General features: G+C 38.9%; 1 non-coding gene across 1 annotated transcript; it reads left to right on the top strand.

Moving 5' to 3' along the window:
• The first annotated feature begins 9970 nt into the window (after positions 1–9970).
• Positions 9971–10074, top strand: LOC112788201 (small nucleolar RNA R71). The gene has a single exon (XR_003195576.1). It is a non-coding gene; the product is annotated as a small nucleolar RNA R71 (small nucleolar RNA).
• The last annotated feature ends 10239 nt before the right edge of the window (positions 10075–20313 follow it).

Here is a 20313-nt window from a genome sequence, read left to right as displayed (position 1 = left end):
CCCCACTTTGCAAACGGCCAAGGTGATGTAACACTGATGAGCTCCTCTGGTGGAGTGATATGGAAATTGGCATGTTTTTGACATGGTGGGCACGTTTTAATGAACTCGGTTGCTTCTTTTGGGAAAGAGCTCGTGCCCCCAAGTGGTTGCCACACATGCCACTGTGCACTTCTTCCAGGACTTTCCTTGTATTAGAAGTCGGTACGCATTTTAGGAGGGGTGTTGAGATCCCCTCTTCTATATAAGATGTTGCCCACTATAGTGTAGTATTGTGCTTCTCGTATTAGCCTATTAGCTTCCTTCTTATCCGTGGGGAGTGTCCCTGACCTGAGGTAATTGATTATGGGGGCCATCCATCCTTGATCTTGATCTGATATGGTTAGGACCTTTTCTTCCTCAGAGATCGATGGGCTTTGCAGTGTTTCCTGGATGAGGCTTCTGTTATTGCCCCCTGGTTTGGTGCTGGCTAGTTTTGAGAGTGCATCCGCCCGAGCATTCTGTTCTCGAGGTATATGTTGGACCTCATATTCTCCAAATTGTCCGAGCTATTCTTTAGTTTTATCGAGATATTTCTTCATGGTAAGGTACTTAGCTTGGTAGCTTCCTTCTATTTGTGAGGTAACTACTTATGAATCGCTGAAGATGGTGAGCTTTTGAACTCCTACCTCCTTAGCCAGCCCTAAACCAGCCAGTAATGTCTCGTATTCAGCTTGATTATTTGAAGCGGGGAATTCAAACTTTAGTGAGAGCTCGATTTGGGTTCTCTGATCGCTTTCTATGATCAGACCTGCGCCACTCCCGGTTTTGTTTGAGGAGCCGTCCACGTAGAGATTCCATTTTGTGGGAGTTTCCGGGGTATCTGTGTACTCGGCAATGAAGTTGGCCAGATACTGTGATTTGATGGCTGTCCAAGATTCATATTGAATATCAAACTCGGATAACTCGACTGCCCACTGCAGGATTCTTCCAGCTAAGTCTGTCTTCTGTAGGATGCCTTTTATGGGCTGGTTGGTCCGAACCTTGATAGTATGAGCTTGAAAGTACGGGCGAAGTTGTCGAGAAGTTAGTGTGAGAGCGTAGGCGAACTTTTCTATCTTTTGATAGTTTAGCTCAGCCCGTTGTAGAGCTTTGCTGATGAAGTAGATGGGTTGTTATCCACTTTCGTCTTCTCTGACTAGTGCTGAGGCTATTGCCTGATTTTCTACTGTGAGGTATAATATGAGTGCTTCTCCTTCCCGTGGTCGGGTAAGAATGGGTGGTTGCCCCAAGAATTTTTTGAAATCTTGGAAGGCTTGCTCGCACTCTGTGGTCTATTCAAACCTCTTTCCTTTCCTTAATGTGGCGTAAAAGGGGAGAGATTTTATGGCTGACCTGGCTAAAAACCTGGACAGGGCTGCTAGTCTTCCGTTGAGCTGTTGTACCTCTTTAACGCAGGTCGAACTTTTCATGTTGAGTATAGCCCAAAATTTATCTGGGTTCACCTCAATTCCTCTTTGTGTGAGCATGAAGCCCAAGAATTTGCCAGCTTCTACCCTAAAGGTGCATTTTGCGAGATTAAGTCGCGTACCATGCTTTCTGATGATGTCGAATACTTTGGTGAGGTCGGGCAACATGGATTCCTCACTTTATGTTTTTACTAGCATGTCGTCTACGTAAACCTCCATTAGTTTCCCAATGTGGTCTGCAAAGACTTTGTTCATCAATCTTTGGTAGGTAGCTCATGTGTTTTTGAGCCCAAATGGCATGACGATATAGTAGTGATTTGCTTTTGGGGTGAGGAACGAGGTCTTCTCTTGATCGGGTGGGAACATTGGGATTTGGTTGTATCCTGAATAGGCATCCATGAATGAGAGGTACGTGTATCCGAAAGAAGCATCCACTAGAGTATCTATGTTTGGTAGCGGGTAGGGATCTTTTGGGCAGGCCTTATTGAGGTCGGTATAGTCAGTACACATTCTCCACTTGCCATTTGACTTCTTTACCAAAACAACGTTGGCTAGCCATAATGGGTATTTGACCTCCCTTATGAATTCTGCCTCCAGTAAGGCTTGTACCTGGTCTTCCACAGCTTGAGGCCTTTCCGGTCCGAGCTTCCTACGCTTCTACTGCACTGGTCGAGCTCCTAGGTATACCGCTAGTTTGTGGCACATTAAATTGGGATCTATGCCCGGCATGTCTGCGGCCTTCCATGCGAAGAGGTCGGAGTTATCCTTTTGGAACTATATCAGAGGCTCCTTTAAGTCTCCCTTTAAGGTTGCCCCAATATTTTTTGTTTTATTCTGGGCATCGCCAATTTGAACTTCCACAGTTTCGCCTTCAGGTTGTGGACGAAGTTCCTCGTGAGCTCGAACTCCCCCGAGTTCGATAGTGTTGATTTCCTTTCTTTTAGGGTTGCCTTTAAGGTTCAAACTTTCATTGTAACAACGTCGCGCAATTTTTTGGTCTCCTTTAATCGTGGTGATCCCTTTCGGAGTTGGGAACTTCATACACGGATGTGGAGTCGAGACCACTGCGGCGAGCTGGTTCAGTGTTGTCCGACCTATTAGGCCATTGTAAGCTGAGCTCACGTCGACTACGATGTAGTCTATGTTTAGTGTCCTTGACCGGGTTCCCTTTCCAAAGGTTGTGTGTAGTGAGATATATCCAAGTAGTTGGATTGGAGTATCTCCCAGTCCGAACAAGCTATTCAGATATGCTCTGAGCTCTTTTTCTTGTAGGCCGAGCTTGTCGAAGGCAGATTTGAACAAGATGTCCGCGGAACTTCCCTCGTCGATTAGTGTTCTGTGGAGGTTAGCGTTGGCCAATATGATATTAATGACCATGGGATCATCATGTCCCGGGATAATGCCCGTTGCATCTTCTTGGGTAAAGGTAATAGTGGGGAGGTAAGATGACTTCTCTCCTTCCCCTACATAATATACTTCTTTAAGGTGTCTTTTGCGAGATGATTTAGAGATCCCTCCTCCTGCGAATCTTCCATTTATCATATGAACATGTCTTTCAGGAGTGTGGGGTGGTCATTCAGCTCGTCCGACCTCTTCGTCCCTTCTTCTTTTTCTTGGTTCTTCCGCTTTGTTGGCTAAGTACCGATCTAGTTGCCCTTCTCTTGCTAATTTCTCTATGACATTTTTTAAGTCAAAGCATTTGTTAGTAGAATGTCCGTAAATTCAGTGGTATTCGCAGTACTCTGTCTGACTTTCCCCTCCTCTTTTGCTTTTGATTGGGCGGGGTGGTGGGATCTTCTCAGTGTTGCATATTTCTCGGTAAACATCCACCAGAGACACCCGAAGAGGGGTGTAATTGTGATATTTTCTAGGCTTCTCACTGGATTGATCTTCTTTTTTCTTGGACTCTTTATCCTTGTCCCGAGAGGAGTAGGAGAATCCAGGTTTTGAAGTTTCTCCTAGTCGAGAATTCTCCTCCAATTACTGGTACACGAAATCGTGATCTCAACACTTCTTCACAACTCCGTGCAACTAACCAGCAAATGCACTGGGTCGTCCAAGTAATAAACCTTACGTGAGTAAGGGTCGACCCCATAAAGATTGTCGGCTTGAAGCAAGCTATGGTCATCCTTGTAAATCTCAGTCAGGCGGATTCAAATGTTTATGAGGTTTAGATAATTAAAAGATAAAAAAACATAAAATAAAATAAAGTTACTTATGTAATTCACTGGTGAGAATTTCAGATAAGCGTCTGGAGATGCTTTGTTGCTTCTGAACCTCTGTTTTCCTATTGCCTTCTTCCAATCATGCGTTACCTCCTTCCATGGCAAGCTGTAAGATCCTCTCAGTGAAAATGGTCCTCTACGGTTTCTGCACGGCTAATCAACTGTCGGATTTCTCGTCTCGGATGAAAAATACCAGGTACAGCTACCGCATGGCTAATCATCTGTCGATTCCCGCTAGCGTCGGAATAGAATCCATTGATCTTTTTGCACACTGTCACTTGCGCCCAACATTCGCAGGTTTGAAGCTCGTCACAGTCATTTCTTCCCAGATCCTACTCAGAATACCACAGACAAGGTTTAGACTTTCCGGATCCCAGGAATGCTGCCAATAATTCTAGCCTATACCACAAAGATACTAATCTCACGGACTCGGTCCGTGTATTAGATATCATAGAAAGTATACTCCAGCTGTCGTCCAATGACTACGTTGAACATCATGTAGACTGCTTTGTGGTTGTCAGGCACGCGATCCTAGCTAAGCGAGTAACGAAGATTGGGTGATTGTCACAGGTCACCCCTTCATTCTGATAACTGAATTAAGTACGAGAGTATATCTTGGAGAAGAAGTAGGCGTGAATTGAATAGAAAAATAATAGTACTTGTATTAATTCATGAAGAACAGCAGAGCTCTACACCTTAATCTATGGGGTGTAAAAACTCCACCGTAGAAAATACATAAGTGAAAAAATTCTAGGCATGGTCGTGAGGCCAGCCTCCAAACATGTACAAAGGTCTATGATAGCATAAAACGGATCAAAGATGTAAAATAATTCTCTAAAAGTAGTTTTTATACTAAACTAGTAACTTAGGGTTACAGAAAATGAGTAACTACGTGCAAATAGTGTAGAAATCCACTTCTGGGGCCCACTTTGTGTGTGCTTGGGCTGAGCCTTGAGCTTTACACGTGCATAGGCTGTTATTGAAGTTAAACTCCAGCTTTGGTGCCAGTTTGGGTGTTTTACGCCGAGATGTTTTAGGCTGGCTTTGGACGCCATTTTGGGCCATCAAATCTCGGACAAAGTATGGATTATTATATATTTCTGGAAAGCCCAGGATGTCTACTTTTCAATGCAATTGTGAGCGTGCCAATTGGACATCTGTAGCTCCAGAAAATCCACTTCGAGTGCAGGGAGTTCAGAATCCAACAGCATCTGCAGTCCTTTTTCAGCCTCTGAATCAGATTTTTGCTCAGGTCCCTCAATTTCAGCCAGAAAATACCTGAAATCACAGAAAAACACACAAACTCATAGTAAAGTCCAGAAATGTGATTTTTGAATAAAAACTAATAAAAATATAATAAAAAGTAATTTAAACATACTAAAAACTATGTAAAAACAATGCCAAAAAGGGTATAAATTATCCGCTCATCACGACACCAAACTTAAATTGTTGCTTGTCCTCAAGCAACTAAAAACAAAATAGGATAAAAAGAAGAGAAAATACAATGAATTCCAAACTTATCAATGAAGATTAGCTTCAATTAGATGAGCGGGACTTGTAGCCTTTTTGCTTCTGAATAGCTTTGGCATCTCACTTTATCCTTTGAAGTTCAGAATGATTGGCATCAATAGGAACTTAGAATTCAGATAGTGTTATTGATTCTCCTAGTTCAGTATGTTGATTCTTGAACACAGCTACTTTATGAGTCTTAGCCGTGACCCTAAGCATTTTATTTTTCAGTATTACCACCGGATACATAAATGCCACAAACACATAACTGGGTGAACCTTTTCAGATTGTGACTCAGCTTTGCTAGAGTCCCCAGTTAGAGGTGCCCAGAGCTCTTAAGCACACTCTTTTTGCTTTGGACCACGACTTTAACCGCTCAGTCTCAAGCTTTTCACTTGACACCTTCACGCCACAAGCACATGGTTAGGGACAGCTTGGTTTAGCCGCTTAGGCTAGGATTTTATTCCTTTGGGCCGTCCTATCCATTAATGCTCAAAGCCTTGGATCCTTTTTACCCTTACCTTTTGGTTTAAAGGGCTATTGGCTTTTTCTGCTTGCTTTTTCTTTTTCTTTCTTTTCTTTCTTTATTTTTTTCGCCATTTTTTCTTTTTTTTCATATTTTTTTTTGCAAGCTTTGTTTTTCACTGATTTTTCTTGCTTCAAGAATCAATTTTATGATTTTTTCAGATTATCAATAACATTTCTCTTTTTCCATTATTCTTTCAAGAGACAACAATTTTAACTTTCATAAACAACAAATTCAAAAATATGCACTGTTCAAGCATTCATTCAGAAAATAAAAAGCATTGCCACCACATCAAAATAATTAAACTAATTTCAAGATAGAATTCAAAATCATGCATTTCTTGTTCTTTTGCAATTAAAAATATTTTTCATTTAAGAAAGATGAAGGATTCATAGGAAATTCATAGCTTTAAGACATAGATATTAGACACTAATGATCATGTAATAAAGACACCAACATAGACAAAACATAAAGCATATAATTCGAAACACAAAAAATAAGAACAAGGAAATTAAAGAACGGGTCCTCCTTAGTGATGGCGGCTAGTTCTTCCTCTTGAAGATCTTATGGAGTGCCTGGGCTCCTCTATGTCTCTTTCTTGCCTTTGTTGCTCCTCCCTCATGGCTCTTTGGTCTTCTCTAATTTCATGGAGGATAATGGAGTGCTTTTGGTGCTCTATCCTTAGTTGCACCATGTTGGAACTCAATTCTCCTAAGGAGGTGTTAATTTGTTCCCAATAGTTTTATGGAGAAAAGTGCATCCCTTGAGGCATCTCAGGGATTTCTTGATGAGGAATTTCCTCATGCTCTTGTTGAGGTCCATGAGTGGGCTCTCTTGTTTGCTCCATCCTTTTCTTAGTGATGAGCTTGTCTCCTTCAATGAGGATGTCTTCCACTATGACAATTCCAGCTGAATTGCATAGGGTACATATGAGATGAGGGAAGGCTAACCTTGCCAAAGTAGAGGGCTTGTCCGCCACCTTGTAGAGTTCTAGGGATATGATCTCATGAACTTCTACTTCTTCTCCATTCATGATGCTATGGATCATGATAGCCCGGTCTATTGTAACTTCAGACCGGTTGCTAGTAGGAATGATAGAGCGTTAGATGAACTCCAACCATCCCCTAGCCACGGGTTTGAGGTCAAGCCTTCTTAGTTGAATCGGCTTGCCTCTTGAGTCTCTCTTCCATTGAGCTCCTTCCACACAAATGTCCCTAAGGACTTGGTCTAACCTTTGATCAAAGTTAACCCTTCTAGTGAATAGGTGAGGGTCTCCTTGCATCATTGGCAAGTTGAATGCTAACCTCATATTTTCCAGACTGAAATCCAAGTAATTCCCCCGAACCATTGTGAGCCAATTCCTTGGGTTTGGGTTCATACTTTGATCATGGTTCCTAGTGATCCATGCATTGGCATAGAACTCTTGAACCATTAAGATTCTGACTTGTTGAATTGGGTTGGTGAGAGTTTTCCAACCTCTTCTTTGAATTTCATGTCGGATCTCCAGATATTCACTCTTTTTGAGCTTGAGGGGACCTCGAGGATCACCTTTTTCTTGGCCACAACTTCATAGAAGTGGTCTTGATAGACCTTTGAGATGAATCTCTCCATCTCCCATGACTCGGATGTGGAAGCAATTGCCTTCCCTTTTCTCTTTCTAGAGGTTTCTCCAGTCTTAGGTGCCATTGATGGTTATGGAAAAATAAAAAGCTTAGCTTTTCCCACACCAAACTTAGAAGGTTTGCTCGTCCTCAAGCAAAAGAAGAAAGAAAGGAGTAGAAGAAGAAGAAATGGAGGTGATGGAGGGTAGTGAAGGTTTCGGCCAAGGGGGGTAGTAGTGTGTATGATGTGTGAAATTGAAGGTAGTGAGGAGGGGTATTTATAGGGTAGGAGAGAGGGAGAATTCGGTCATGTAGGGGTGGGTTTGGGAGGGAAATGGTTTGAATTTCAATGGTGAGGTAGGTGGGGTTTTATGATGGATGGATGTGAGTGGTGAAGAGATTATGGAGAAGATGGTAAGATTTGATAGGTGAAGGGTATTTAGGAAAGAGTGTTATGGAAAAGTGTGAAGAGGAGAGAAGAAGAGGTGGGGTAGGTGAGGATCCTGTGGGGTCCACAGATCCTGAGGTGTCAAGGAATTCTGCTCCCTGCACCATTCTGGCATTCAAACGCCCATTCTGTGCCAATTCTGGCATTTAACGCCAGCTCTGCTACCTTTCCTGGCATTAAACGCCACTCTGCTGCCCATTTCTGGCATTAAACGCCAGCCAGATGCCCATTTCTGGCGTTTAATGCCAGCCAGATGCCAGGCAGCCTTTTTTGGCATTAAACGTCCAGAGTGCTACCCATTCTGGCGTTTAACGCCTAGAATGCTGCCAGACTGGGCGTTAAACGCCCATTCTACTATCCTTACTGGCATTTAAACGCCAGTAAGCCTATCCTCCAAGGTGTGCTGTTTTTCATTTTGTTTTTGATTTTTCAGTTGTTTTTGTGACTTTACATGATCATCAACCTAAAAAAAACATAAAATAGCAATGGAAAATAAATAAATATAATTAAATAACATTGGGTTGCCTCCCAATAAGCGCTTCTTTAATGTCAATAGCTTGACAGTGAGCTCTTGGAGAGCTTCACAGAGACTCAGAGCTTAATGTCGGCCTCCCAACACCAAACTTAGAATTTGAGTGTGGGGGCTCTGTTTGACTCTGTATTGAGAGAAGCTTTTCATGCTTCCTCTCCATGGTTACAGAAGAAGATCCTTGAGCCTTAAACACAAGGCAGTCCTCATTCAATTGAAGGACCAACTCTCCTCTGTCCACATCAATCACAGCTCTTGCTGTGGCTAGGAAGGGTCTTCCAAGGATGATGGATTCATCTTCATCCTTCCCAGTGTCTAGGATTATGAAGTCAGCAGGGATGTACAGGCCTTCAACCTTGACTAAGACATCCTCTACAAGTCCATAAGCCTGTTTCCTTGAATTGTCTGCCATCTCTAGTGAGATTCTTGCAGTTTGTACCTCAAAGATCCCTAGTTTCTCCATTACAGAGAGTGGCATGAGGTTTATACTGACCCAAGGTCACACAGAGCCTTCTTAAAGGTTATGATGCCTATGGTACAGGGTATTAAGAACTTTCCAGGATCCAGTTTCTTCTGAGGTAATTTCTGTTGAACCAAGGTATTTAGTTCATTGATGAGCAATGGAGGTTCATCCTCCCAAGTCTCATTACCAAATAACTTGGCATTCAGCTTCATGATTGCTCCTAGATACTGAACAACTTGTTCTTCAATAATATCTTCATCCTCTTTAGAGGAAGAATACTCATCAGAGCTCATGAATGGCAACAGTAAGTTTAGTGGAATCTCTATGGTCTCTATATGAGCCTCAGATTTTTTTGGTTCCTCAATAGGGAACTCCTTAGTGGCCAGTGGATGTCCATTGAGGTCTTCCTCATTGGAAATCACTGCCTTTTCTTCCTCTCCAGGTTCGGCCATGTTGGTTATAGTTATGGCCTTGCACTCTCTTTTTGGATTCTCTTCTGTATTGCTTGGGAGAGTACTTGGAGGGATTTCAGTGACTCTTTTACTCAGTTGACCCACTTGTGCCTCCAAATTTCTAATGGAGGACCTTGTTTCAGTCATGAAATCGAGAGTGGTCTTAGATAGATCAGAGACTATGGTTGCTAAGTCAGAGTGCCTCTGCTTAGAATTCTCGGTCTGTTGCTCAGAAGATGATGGAAAAGGCTTGCTATTGCTAAACCTATTTCTTCCACCATTATTATTATTGGAACCTTGATTAGGCTTTTGCTGATCCTTCCATGAAAAATTAGGATGATTCTTCCATGAAGGATTATAGGTATTTCCATAGGATTCTCCCATGTAATTCACCTCTTCTATTGCAGAATTCTCAGGGTAATAAGCTTCTCCTTCAGGGGAGGCTTCTTTAGCACTGCCGGATGCAGCTTGTATTCCAGTCAGACTCTGAGAAATCATATTGACTTTCTGAGTCAATATTTTATTCTGAGCCAATATTGCATTCAGAGTATCAATCTCAAGAAATCCTTTCTTCTGAGTTGTCCCATTATTCATAGGATTTCTTTCAGAAGTGTACATGAACTAGTTATTTGCAACCATTTCAATGAGTTCCTGGGCTTCTGCAGGTGTCTTCTTCAAATGAAGAGATCCTCTAGCAGAGTGGTCCAATAACATCTTAGACAATTCAGACAGACCATCATAGAATATACATATGATGCTCTATTCTGAAAACATGTCAGAAGGACACCTTCTGATCAATTGCTTGTATCTTTCCCAAGCTTCATAGAGGGATTCACCTTCCTTCTGTCTGAAGGTTTGGACTTCCACTCTAAGCTTGCTCAACTTTTGAGGTGGAAAGAATTTGGCCAAGAAAGTATTGACTAACTTTTCCCAAGAGTTCAGGCTATCTTTAGGTTGTGAGTCCAACCATGTCTTAGCTCTGTCTCTTATAGCAAAAGGGGAAAAGCATAAGTCTGTAGACCTCAGGATTAACCCCATTGATCTTAATAGTGTCACAGATTTGCAAGAATTCAGCTAAGAACTGATGAGGATCTTCCAATCGAAGTCCATGAAACTTGCAATTCTGCTGCATTAGAGAAACTAATTGAGGCTTCAGCTCAAAGTTGTTTGCTCCAATTGCAGGAATTGAGATACTTCTACCATAGAAGTCAGAAGTGGGTGCAGTAAAGTCACCAAGCATCTTCCTTGCATCTCCTCCATTGTTATTGGGTTCGGCCATCTCTTCTTCTTTTTCGAAAAATTCTGTCAGGTCCTCTCCAAAGTGTTGTGCTTTAGCTTCTCTTAACTTCCTCTTCAAAGTCCTTTCAGGTTCAGGATCAGCTTCAACAAGAATGTTCTTATCCTTGTTCCTGCTCATATGAAAAAGAAGAGAACAGAAAAGAATAGGAATTCTCTATGTCACAATATAGAGATTCCTTTATGTGAGTAGAAGAATAGAAGAAATAGAATGAAGAAGGGAGAAGAAAAATTCGAACACAGAGAGGGGGAAGGTTCGAATTATAAGAAGAAGAGAAGTGTTAGTAATTAAATAAATAGAAAGAGATGAGAGAGAGTTATTCGAATTTTAATCATAATAAAAGAAAAACATTTTTGTTTTTATTTTAATTATTGGTTAATATTCGAAAATTAAGAGAAGAAATAAAATAGAATTTGAAAACTAAATAAATTAATTAATTAAAAAGATTTTTAAAAAAGTGGTTAGTGATTTTCGAAAATTGGAGAGAGAAAAGTAGTTAGGTGGTTTTGAAAAAGATATGATTGAAATAGAAAACTTTTAAAATCAAACAAAAAGCCAAGTAGTTAATTAAAAAGATTTGAAAATCAATTTTGAAAAGATAAGAAGTTAGAAAAGGATTTTTGAAATTCAATTTTGAAAAAGATACGATTGAAACTTATTTTGAAAAAAATTTGAAAAGGAAATTAAAAAGATTTGATTTTTGAAATTAAAGTTGATTACTTGACTAACAAGAAACTAAAAGATATGATTCTAGAATTTAAAGATTGATCCTTTCTTAATAGGTAAGTAACAACTTGAATTTTTTTTTAATCAAAACATTAAATGTTAGCATTAATTTCGAAAATATGAAATAAAAATAAGAGAAAGATTTTGAAAATTAAAAGAAGATTTTCGAAAAACATGATGGAAAAAAATGAAAAAGATTTGATTTTTAAAAAAGATTTGAAAAAGATAGGATTTGAAATTGAAATTATGACTTGACTAATAGGAAACAACTAAATTTTAAAACTTTTGGACTAAATCAATTCAAAATTTTGAAATTTATGAGAAGAATATGGGAAAGATATTATTTTTAATTTTTTAAATTTTTAATGAGGAGAGAGAAAAACATCAAAATGATTGGCAAAACATAAGAAACTACGATCAAAACAAATAATGCATGCAAGAACACTTTGAATGTCAAGATGAACACCAAGAACACTTTGAAGATCATGATGAACATCAAGAATATATTTTTGAAAAATTTTTAAGAAAAGAGATACATGCAAGACACCAAACTTAAAAATTTTTAATCTTTAGACACTAAGAATTCAAAAATGCATATGGAAAATAAGAAAATACACAAAACAAGAAAAACTAAAGATCAAACAAGGAAAATCATCAAGAACAATTTGAAGATCAAGAAAAAACACATGATGAATTTTTAAAAATTTAAAGAAAATTAAAAGCATGCAATTGACACTAAACTTAAACAAGAAACACACAATATTTTTGGTTTTTATGATTTTATTAATTTTTTTAATTTTTTGAAAATTATTTTGGAAAAAGAAAATAAAGGGATACAAAATTTTTAATAAGAATTCCAGGAATCATGCAAAGTTAGTCTAAAGCTCCAGTCCAAAAGATTTAGACATGGCTAATGGCCAGCCAAGCTTTAGCATAAAACATACAAGCATGTCAATGAGAAGTGGAAGCCTCAGTCCAACAGATTAGACATGACTTCACAGCCAGCCAGGCTTCAACATATCTCATGATACTCTAGAATTCATTCTTAAAAATTCTAAAGAACACTTTTTTTTCGAATTTAAAAATAAAAAAGCTTAAACATAAAATAAAATTACCCAATCTAAGCAACAAGATGAACCGTCAGTTGTCCAAACTCGAACAATCCCAGCAACGGCACCAAAAACTTGGTACACGGAATCGTGATCTCAACACTTCTTCACAACTCCGTGCAACTGACCAGCAAGTGCACTGGGTAGTCCAAGTAATAAACCTTACGAGAGTAAGGGTCGATCCCACGGAGATTGTCGGCTTGAAGCAAGCTATGGTCATCCTTGTAAATCTTAGTCAGGCGGATTCAAATGGTTATGAGGTTTAGATAATTAAAAGATAAATAAAACATAAAATAAAATAAAGTTACTAATGTAATTCACTGGTAGAAATTTCAGATAAGCGTCTGGAGATGCTTTGTTGCTTCTGAACCTCTGTTTTCCTATTGCCTTCTTCCAATCATGCGTTACCTCCTTCCATAGCAAGCTGTAAGATCCTCTCAGTGAAAATGGTCCTCTACGGTTTCTGCACGGCTAATCAACTGTCGGATTTCTCGTCTTGGATTTCTCGTCTCGGATGAAAAATACCAGGTACAGCTACCGCATGGCTAATCATATGTCGATTCCCGCTAGCGTCGGAATAGAATCTATTGATCCTTTTGCACACTGTCACTTGCGCCCAACATTCACATGTTTGAATCTCGTCATAGTCATTCTTTCCCAGATCCTACTCAGAATACAACAGACAAGGTTAGACTTTTCGGATCCCAGGAATGCTGCCAATAATTCTAGCCTATACCACGAAGATACTAATCTCACGGACTCGGTCCATGTATTAGATATCCAAGAGAGTATACTCCAGCTGTCTCCAATGACTACGTTGAACATCATGTAGACCACTTTGTGGTTTTCAGGCACGCGATCCTGGTTAAGTGATGAACGGATAATTTATACGCTTTTTGGCATTGTTTTTAGTATATTTTTAGTAGAATCTAGTTACTTTTAGGGCTGTTTTTATTAGTTTTTATGCTAAATTCACATTTCTGGACTTTACTATGAGTTTGTGTGTTTTTCTATTATTTCAGGTATTTTCTGGCTGAAATTTAGGGACTTGAGCAAAAATCAGATTCAAAGGTTGAAGAAGGACTGCGGATGCTGTTGGATTCTGAGCTCCCTGCACTCAAAGTGGCTTTTCTGGAGCTACAGAACTCCAAATGGGGCGCTCTTAACGGCGTTGGAAAGTAGACATCCAGGGCTTTCCAGAAATATATAATAGTGCATACTTTGCTCGAGTTTAGACGACGCAAACTAGCGTTGAACGCCAGAAATACGTCACGAACCAGAGTTGAACGCCAAAAACACGTTACAACTTGGCGTTCAACTCCAAAAGAAGCCTCTGCACGTGTAAACTTCAAGCTCAGCCCAAGCACACACCAAGTGGGCCCCAGAAGTGGATTTCTGCATCAATTACTTACTTCTATAAACCCTAGTAGCTAGTCTAGTATAAATAGGACTTTTACTATTGTATTTTCATCTTTAGTTTCATCTTTAGATCATGTTTGGGGGCTGGCCATTCGGCCATGCCTGGACCTTATCACTTATGTATTTTTCACGGTAGAGTTTCTACACTCCATAGATTAAGGTGTGGAGCTCTGCTGTTCCTCATGGATTAATGCAAAGTACTACTAATTTTCTATTCAATTCAACTTATTCTGCTTCTAAGATATCCATTCGCACCCAAGAACATGATGAATGTGATGATTATGTGATGCTCATCATCATTCTCACTTATGAAAGCGTGCCTGACAAACACTTCCGTTCTACATGCAACCAAGCTAGAATGAGTATCTCTTAGATATCTAATACAGGGGACCGAGTCCGAGATATTAGAATCTTCGTGGTATAAGTTAGAACCCATGGATGGCCATTCTTGAGATCTGGAAAGTCTAAACCTTGTCTGTGGTATTCTGAGTAGGATCTGGGAAGGGATGGCTGTGACGAGCTTCAAACTCGCGAGTGCTGGGCGTAGTGACAGACGCAAAAGGATAGTAAATCCTATTCCAGTATGATCGAGAACCGACAGATGATTAGCCGTGCCGTGACAGAGCATTTAGACCTTTTTCACTGAGAGGATGGGATGTAGCCATTGACAACGGTGATGCTCTACATAGAGCTTGCCATGGAAAGGAGTAGGATTGATTAGATGAAGACAGCAGGAAAGCAGAGGTTCAAAGGAACGAAAGCATCTCTATACGCTCATCTAAAATTCTCACCAATAAATTACATAAGTATCTCTATCTTTATTTTCTATTTATTTATTATTATCATTCGAAAACTCCATATCCATTTAATATCCGCCTGACTGAGATTTACAAAACGACCATAGCTTGCTTCATACCAACAATCTCCGTGGGATCGACCCTTACTCACGTAAGGTTTATTACTTGGACGACCCAGTGCACTTGTTGGTTAGTTGTATCGAAGTTGTGAACGAAAAAGAATTTGAAATTAAGAACGTGCGTACTGAGTCTTTGGCGCCGTTGCTAGAGATCACAATTTCGTGCACCACTAAGCGAGTAACGAAGATTGGGTGACTGTCACAGGTCACCCCTTCATTCTGACTTAACTAAATTAAGTACGAGAGTATATCTTGGAGAAGAAGTAGGCATGAATTGAATAGGAAAACAATAGTACTTGTATTAATTCATGAAGAATAGCAGAGCTCCACACCTTAATCTATGGGGTGTAGAAACTCCACCGTAGAAAATACATAAGTGAAAAAGGTCTAGGCATGGCCGTGAGGCCAGCCTCCAAATGTGTACAAAGGTCTATGATAGCATAAAACTGATCAAAGATGTAAAATAATTCTCTAAAAGTAGTTTTTATACTAAACTAGTAACTTAGGGTTACAGAAAATGAGTAACTACGTGCAAATAGTGCAGAAATCCACTTTCGGGGCCCACTTGGTGTTTGCTTGGGCTGAGCCTTGAGCTTTACACGTGCATAGGCTGTTCTTGGAGTAAACTGCCAGCTTTGGTGCTAGTTTGGTCATTTAACTCCAATTCTGGTGCTAGTTTGGGCGTTTTACGCCAAGATGTTTTAGGCTGGTTTTGGACGCCATTTTGGGCCATCAAATCTTGGGCAAAGTATGGACTATTATCTATTGCTGGAAATCCCAGGATGTCTACTTTCTAACGCAATTGAGAGCGCGCCAATTGGGCTTCTTTAGCTCCATAAAATATACTTCAAGTGTAGGGAGGTCAGAACCCAACAGTATCTGCAGTCCTTTTTCAGCCTCTGAATTAGATTTTTGCTCAGGTCCCTCAATTTTAACCAAAAAATACCTGAAATCACAGAAAAATACACAAACTCATAGTAAAGTCCAGAAATATGATTTTTGAATAAAAACTAATAAAAATATTAAAAAAAGTAATTAAAACGTACTAAAAACTATGTTAAAACAATGCCAAAAAGGGTATAAATTATCCGCTCATCAATTACCACCACCGGTGAATGTGAAGGCAATTAGAAGTTTCTTGGGACATACCGGCTTTTATAGGAGATTCATAAAATATTTTTTAAAATTACAAAATCACTAAGTAGTTTATTAATAAAAGAAACTCCATTTGTTTTCAATAGCGAATGTCTGCATGCCTTTGAAATTTTAAAAGCCAAACTTGTGTGTGCGCCAATAATTGCTCCTTCTAATTGGTCTATACCTTTTGAATTAATGTGTGATACTAGTGACTATGCCATAGATATAGTTTTAGGACAAAAGAAAGACAACCTATTACATGTAATTTACTATGTAAGTCGTGTTCTGAATAACGCACAGAAAAATTACACAACAACTGAGAAAAAACTGTTAGCTGTAGTGTTTACTTTTGATAAATTTAGATTTTATTTAATTGGTTTAAAAGTAATAGTCTACACTGATCATTCTAATTTTAAGTATCTCTTGTCTAAATAGGATGCCAAGCCAAGATTGATAAGATGGGTGTTACTGCTTCAAGAATTTGATGTGAAAATTTGGGATAGAAAAAGCATAAAAAACCCAGTAGCAGACCAGCAGACCATCTTTGCAGAATCCATCCCAAAGAAACTCAAGCACCACAAATACCCCTCAAGAAAGAATTTTTATATGAACAACTCCTAGCCATTACAATTATACTATGATTTGCTGACATGGCTAACTATAAAGGTAGGAGAACATTCCTAAGGAATTTGAAATCAAAGAAAAAAATGAATTCATGATTCTCGATACTTCATATGGGATGAACCATACCTCTACAAAAGATGTTCGGACAACATCATATGAGGTACATTCCTGAGGAAGAGATCTAAAGAGTACTATGGCATTGTCACGGTTCAGACTATGGTGGCCACTTGAATGGAGAAAGGACGACGGCTAAAGTTCTTTAAAGTGGCCTCTATTGGTCCACTCTTTCAAGGATGCCCGGTACTTTGTTGAAAATTGCAACAGATGTCAAAGATCGGCAAATTTATCCTGGAGACATGAGATGTCACAAAATTTCATACTCGAAGTGAAATTGTTTGATGTGTAGGGATTGATTTTATGGGACCGTTTCTCTCCTCAAATTCAAACCTCTACATACTAGTAGCCGTCAACTATGTATCTAAGTGGGTGGAAGCCACACCATCACCCAGTAATAATGCTAAGGTTGTAATTGAATTTTTAAAGAAGACAATCTTCAATAGATTTGGAGTTCCAAAAACACTGATTAGTGATGGAAGAACCCACTTCTGTAATAAACAACTTGAAGCTCTTCTTCAAAAGTATAGAGGCTGACATAAAGTGGTAACTCCATATTATTTGCAAACTAGTGGACAAGTAGAAATATCCAACCGAAAGCTGAAAAGAATTTTAGAGAAGATGGTCAATATCTCTCGGAAGGACTGGTCTAGAAAAAATTGGTGATGCTCTATGGGCCTATAGAACAGCTTTCAAGACACCAATTGACATGTCACCTTATTAACTGGTCTATGGCAAGACATGCCATTTACCTGTTGTGCTAGAGCATAAAGCATTTTAGGCCATCAAATTATTGAATTTTGATACCAAGGCCGTGGAAAGAAAGAGACTTCTACAACTTAATGAACTTGAAGAATATAGGAATCAAGCTTATAACAATGCCCAGTTATACAAAGAAAGAACAAAGAAATGACATGACAAGAAAATCTTCTCAAAAGATTTTGAACTAGGTCAAAAGGATTTGTTATTCAATTTAAGATTGAAGATATTCTCTAAAAAGTTAAAATCAAGGTGGTCTGGGTCATTCACAGTGAGCAAAATATCCCCATACAGACATGTTAAAGTAATGGAGAAAAACTTTAAAAGAAGGTTCGTGGTCAACAGACAAAGATTGAAATCCTATCTTGGAAAAATAGATCAACAAAACTCATCCCAACCACCAACTTAGAAGACATAACGTCAAGCTAGTGACGTTAAAGAAGCACTTATTGGGAGGTAACCTAACTCATGGTTAGTTTTTCTTTTTTTCATTCTTTTTTTATAGTTGCTTTAGTCATCTTCTTCTTCTTCTTTCCTCTGGATGCATCTTTTAGTTTTGGTTTAATTTACGTACGTTTCAAATTTCAAAAAAAAGGGGACGTACAAGATGGATGCCTGACGTCTAGGTTGGAAGCCTGGCATCCCCTTCAAAAGGGCTTCTAGGGATGCAAAACTTTTAGGACTCTCAGCATCTTGAATTGAAACCAGGTGTCTTCAAAGGTATTTCTCTTGTTTAAAACCACATTGTTTAGGGTTCACCTTATTCCTTTCTTCTTCATGCTCCTATGCTTCTTTATATAACTTACACTTATTCCTAAAGCTCTGTTAAACTTTAAGTTTGGTGTAAATCCTTAAATTTGGTGTTGGTGATACCATGAGCCTTTAAATAATGGAAGAATATAGACTAAGGATAAAGAAATCAGTGATGACAAATAAGTAATCTTAGGTAAGATTAAGGTAAGATGAATTCTCTTTTCTGGTAATAGTTAATTATTTTTTTTCTTTTGTTATTTCTTATTTTGTTATTTTCGTTTTTCTATTTTTCTTTGTTTTTCTTTTTTCTCATTTTGCATGCATTACATATTCTGTTTTCTTTTTTCTTTAAGGCCCAAACTTGTTTGTTTGCTCCTCCAGTAATCACTTTATATGGATGATATCTTAATAAAAAAATTGAATAAATTCAAAATAAAAGTGGTGGTGCTCAAATAGGTGGTTACATTTGATAAATTTAAGATATTTGAATCTTGTATAAATGGAAGAAGAATATTCAAAAATAGAAATTTAAAAAAGTATTATGAGAATTCAAATCAATTCCTTGAAGCAGTTCAAAAAAGAAAGTCTTGAAAGATCAAAGAAATCAAAAGTTATAGGGGCCTGAGCACCAATGACTAGAGCCTAGTTATGTCCCTGTGATGTTTGTGTTTCAAGGAGAGAGTTAGGTAAGTAAATCCGAGATTATCGATTGAAAGTCCGCTTAGAGTTTGCTTGAGACAAAATATTTAGAGTCCAAAGAGACTCTGGGCATCGATGTCTGGATCAGTTTCCTAGTTATGTGCTTGTATTGTGACTATTCCAACGAGAGGCTTGGGTAATTAGATCTGTGGGGTGCTTTATCACCCGGTAACAGAACACTTAGAGTCAAAAGTCTCAAAGATCTTTGATGAGCAGATAATTTATACGCTTTTTGGCACTGTTTTTAGTATGTTTTTAGTATATTTTAGTTAGTTTTTATTATATTTTTATTAGTTTTTATTTAAAATTTACTTTTCTGGACTTTACTATGATTTTGTGTGTTTTTCTGTGATTTTAGATATTTTTTGGCTGAAATTGAGGGACCTGAGCAAAAATCTGATTCAGAGGTTAAAAAAGGACTGCAGATGCTATTGGATTCTGACCTCCCTGCAGTCGAAGTGGATTTTCTGGAGCTATAGAAGCCCAATTGGCACGCTCTCAATTGCGTTGGAAATTAGACATCCTGGGCTTTCTAGCAATATATAATAGTCCATACTTTGCTCAAGATTTAATGGCCCAAACCGGCGTTCCAAGTCAGCTTAAGAATTCTGGCGTTTAACGCCAGAACTGGCATAAAAGCTGGAGTTAAATACCCAAACTGGCACAAAAGCTGGCATTTAACTCCAAAAAAAGTCTCTACACATGAAATCTTCAATGCTCAGCCCAAGCACACACCAAGTGGGCCCCGGAAGTGGATTTTTTACACTAAACACCCTAGCTTACTCATTTTCTGTAACCCTAGGTCACTAATTTACTATAAAAACTACTTTTAGTAATTCATCTTGTACCTCATGACACTTTACACATTTCATATTGTATCTTCTACGGCATGAGTCTCTGAACCCTATTGTTGGGGGTGAGGAGCTCTGCTGTGTTTCGATGAATTAATGCAATTACTACTGTTTTCCATTCTATCATGCTTGCTTCTATTCTAAGATATTCATTCGCACTTCAACCTGATGAATGTGATGATCCGTGACACTCATCATCATTCTCACCTATGAATGCGTGCCTGACAACCACTTCCGTTCCACATGCAATCAAGCTTGAATGTGTATCTCTTGGGTTTCTAATCTAAGATTGAAACCTTCGTGGTATATGCTAGAATTATTGGCGGTCATTCTTGAGATCCGGAAAGTCTAAACCCTGTCTGTGGTATTTCGAGTAGGATCTGGGAAGGGATGACTGTGACGAGCTTCAAACTCACGATTGTTGGGCGTGTGACAGACGCAAAATGATCAATGGATCCTATTCCAACATGATCGAGAACCAACAGATGATTAGCCGTGCGGTGACAGCGCATTTGGAACATTTTCACTGAGAGGACGGGAAGTAGCCATTGACAACGGTGATGCCCAACATAAAGCTTGCCATGGAAGGAGCCTTGTGTGTGTGAAGAAGAAGATAGTAGAAAAGCAGAGATTCAGGGGACGGAGCATCTCCAAAACCTCAACCTGTTCTCCATTACTGCAAAACAAGTATTTATTTCATGTTCTTTTACT

This window comes from Arachis hypogaea, chromosome 20, assembly GCF_003086295.3.
Source record: "Arachis hypogaea cultivar Tifrunner chromosome 20, arahy.Tifrunner.gnm2.J5K5, whole genome shotgun sequence".
Classification (NCBI taxonomy): Eukaryota; Viridiplantae; Streptophyta; class Magnoliopsida; order Fabales; family Fabaceae; genus Arachis; species Arachis hypogaea.
Note: the sequence above shows the minus strand (reverse complement) of the source record. Positions and strands in the feature narration are given on the sequence as shown.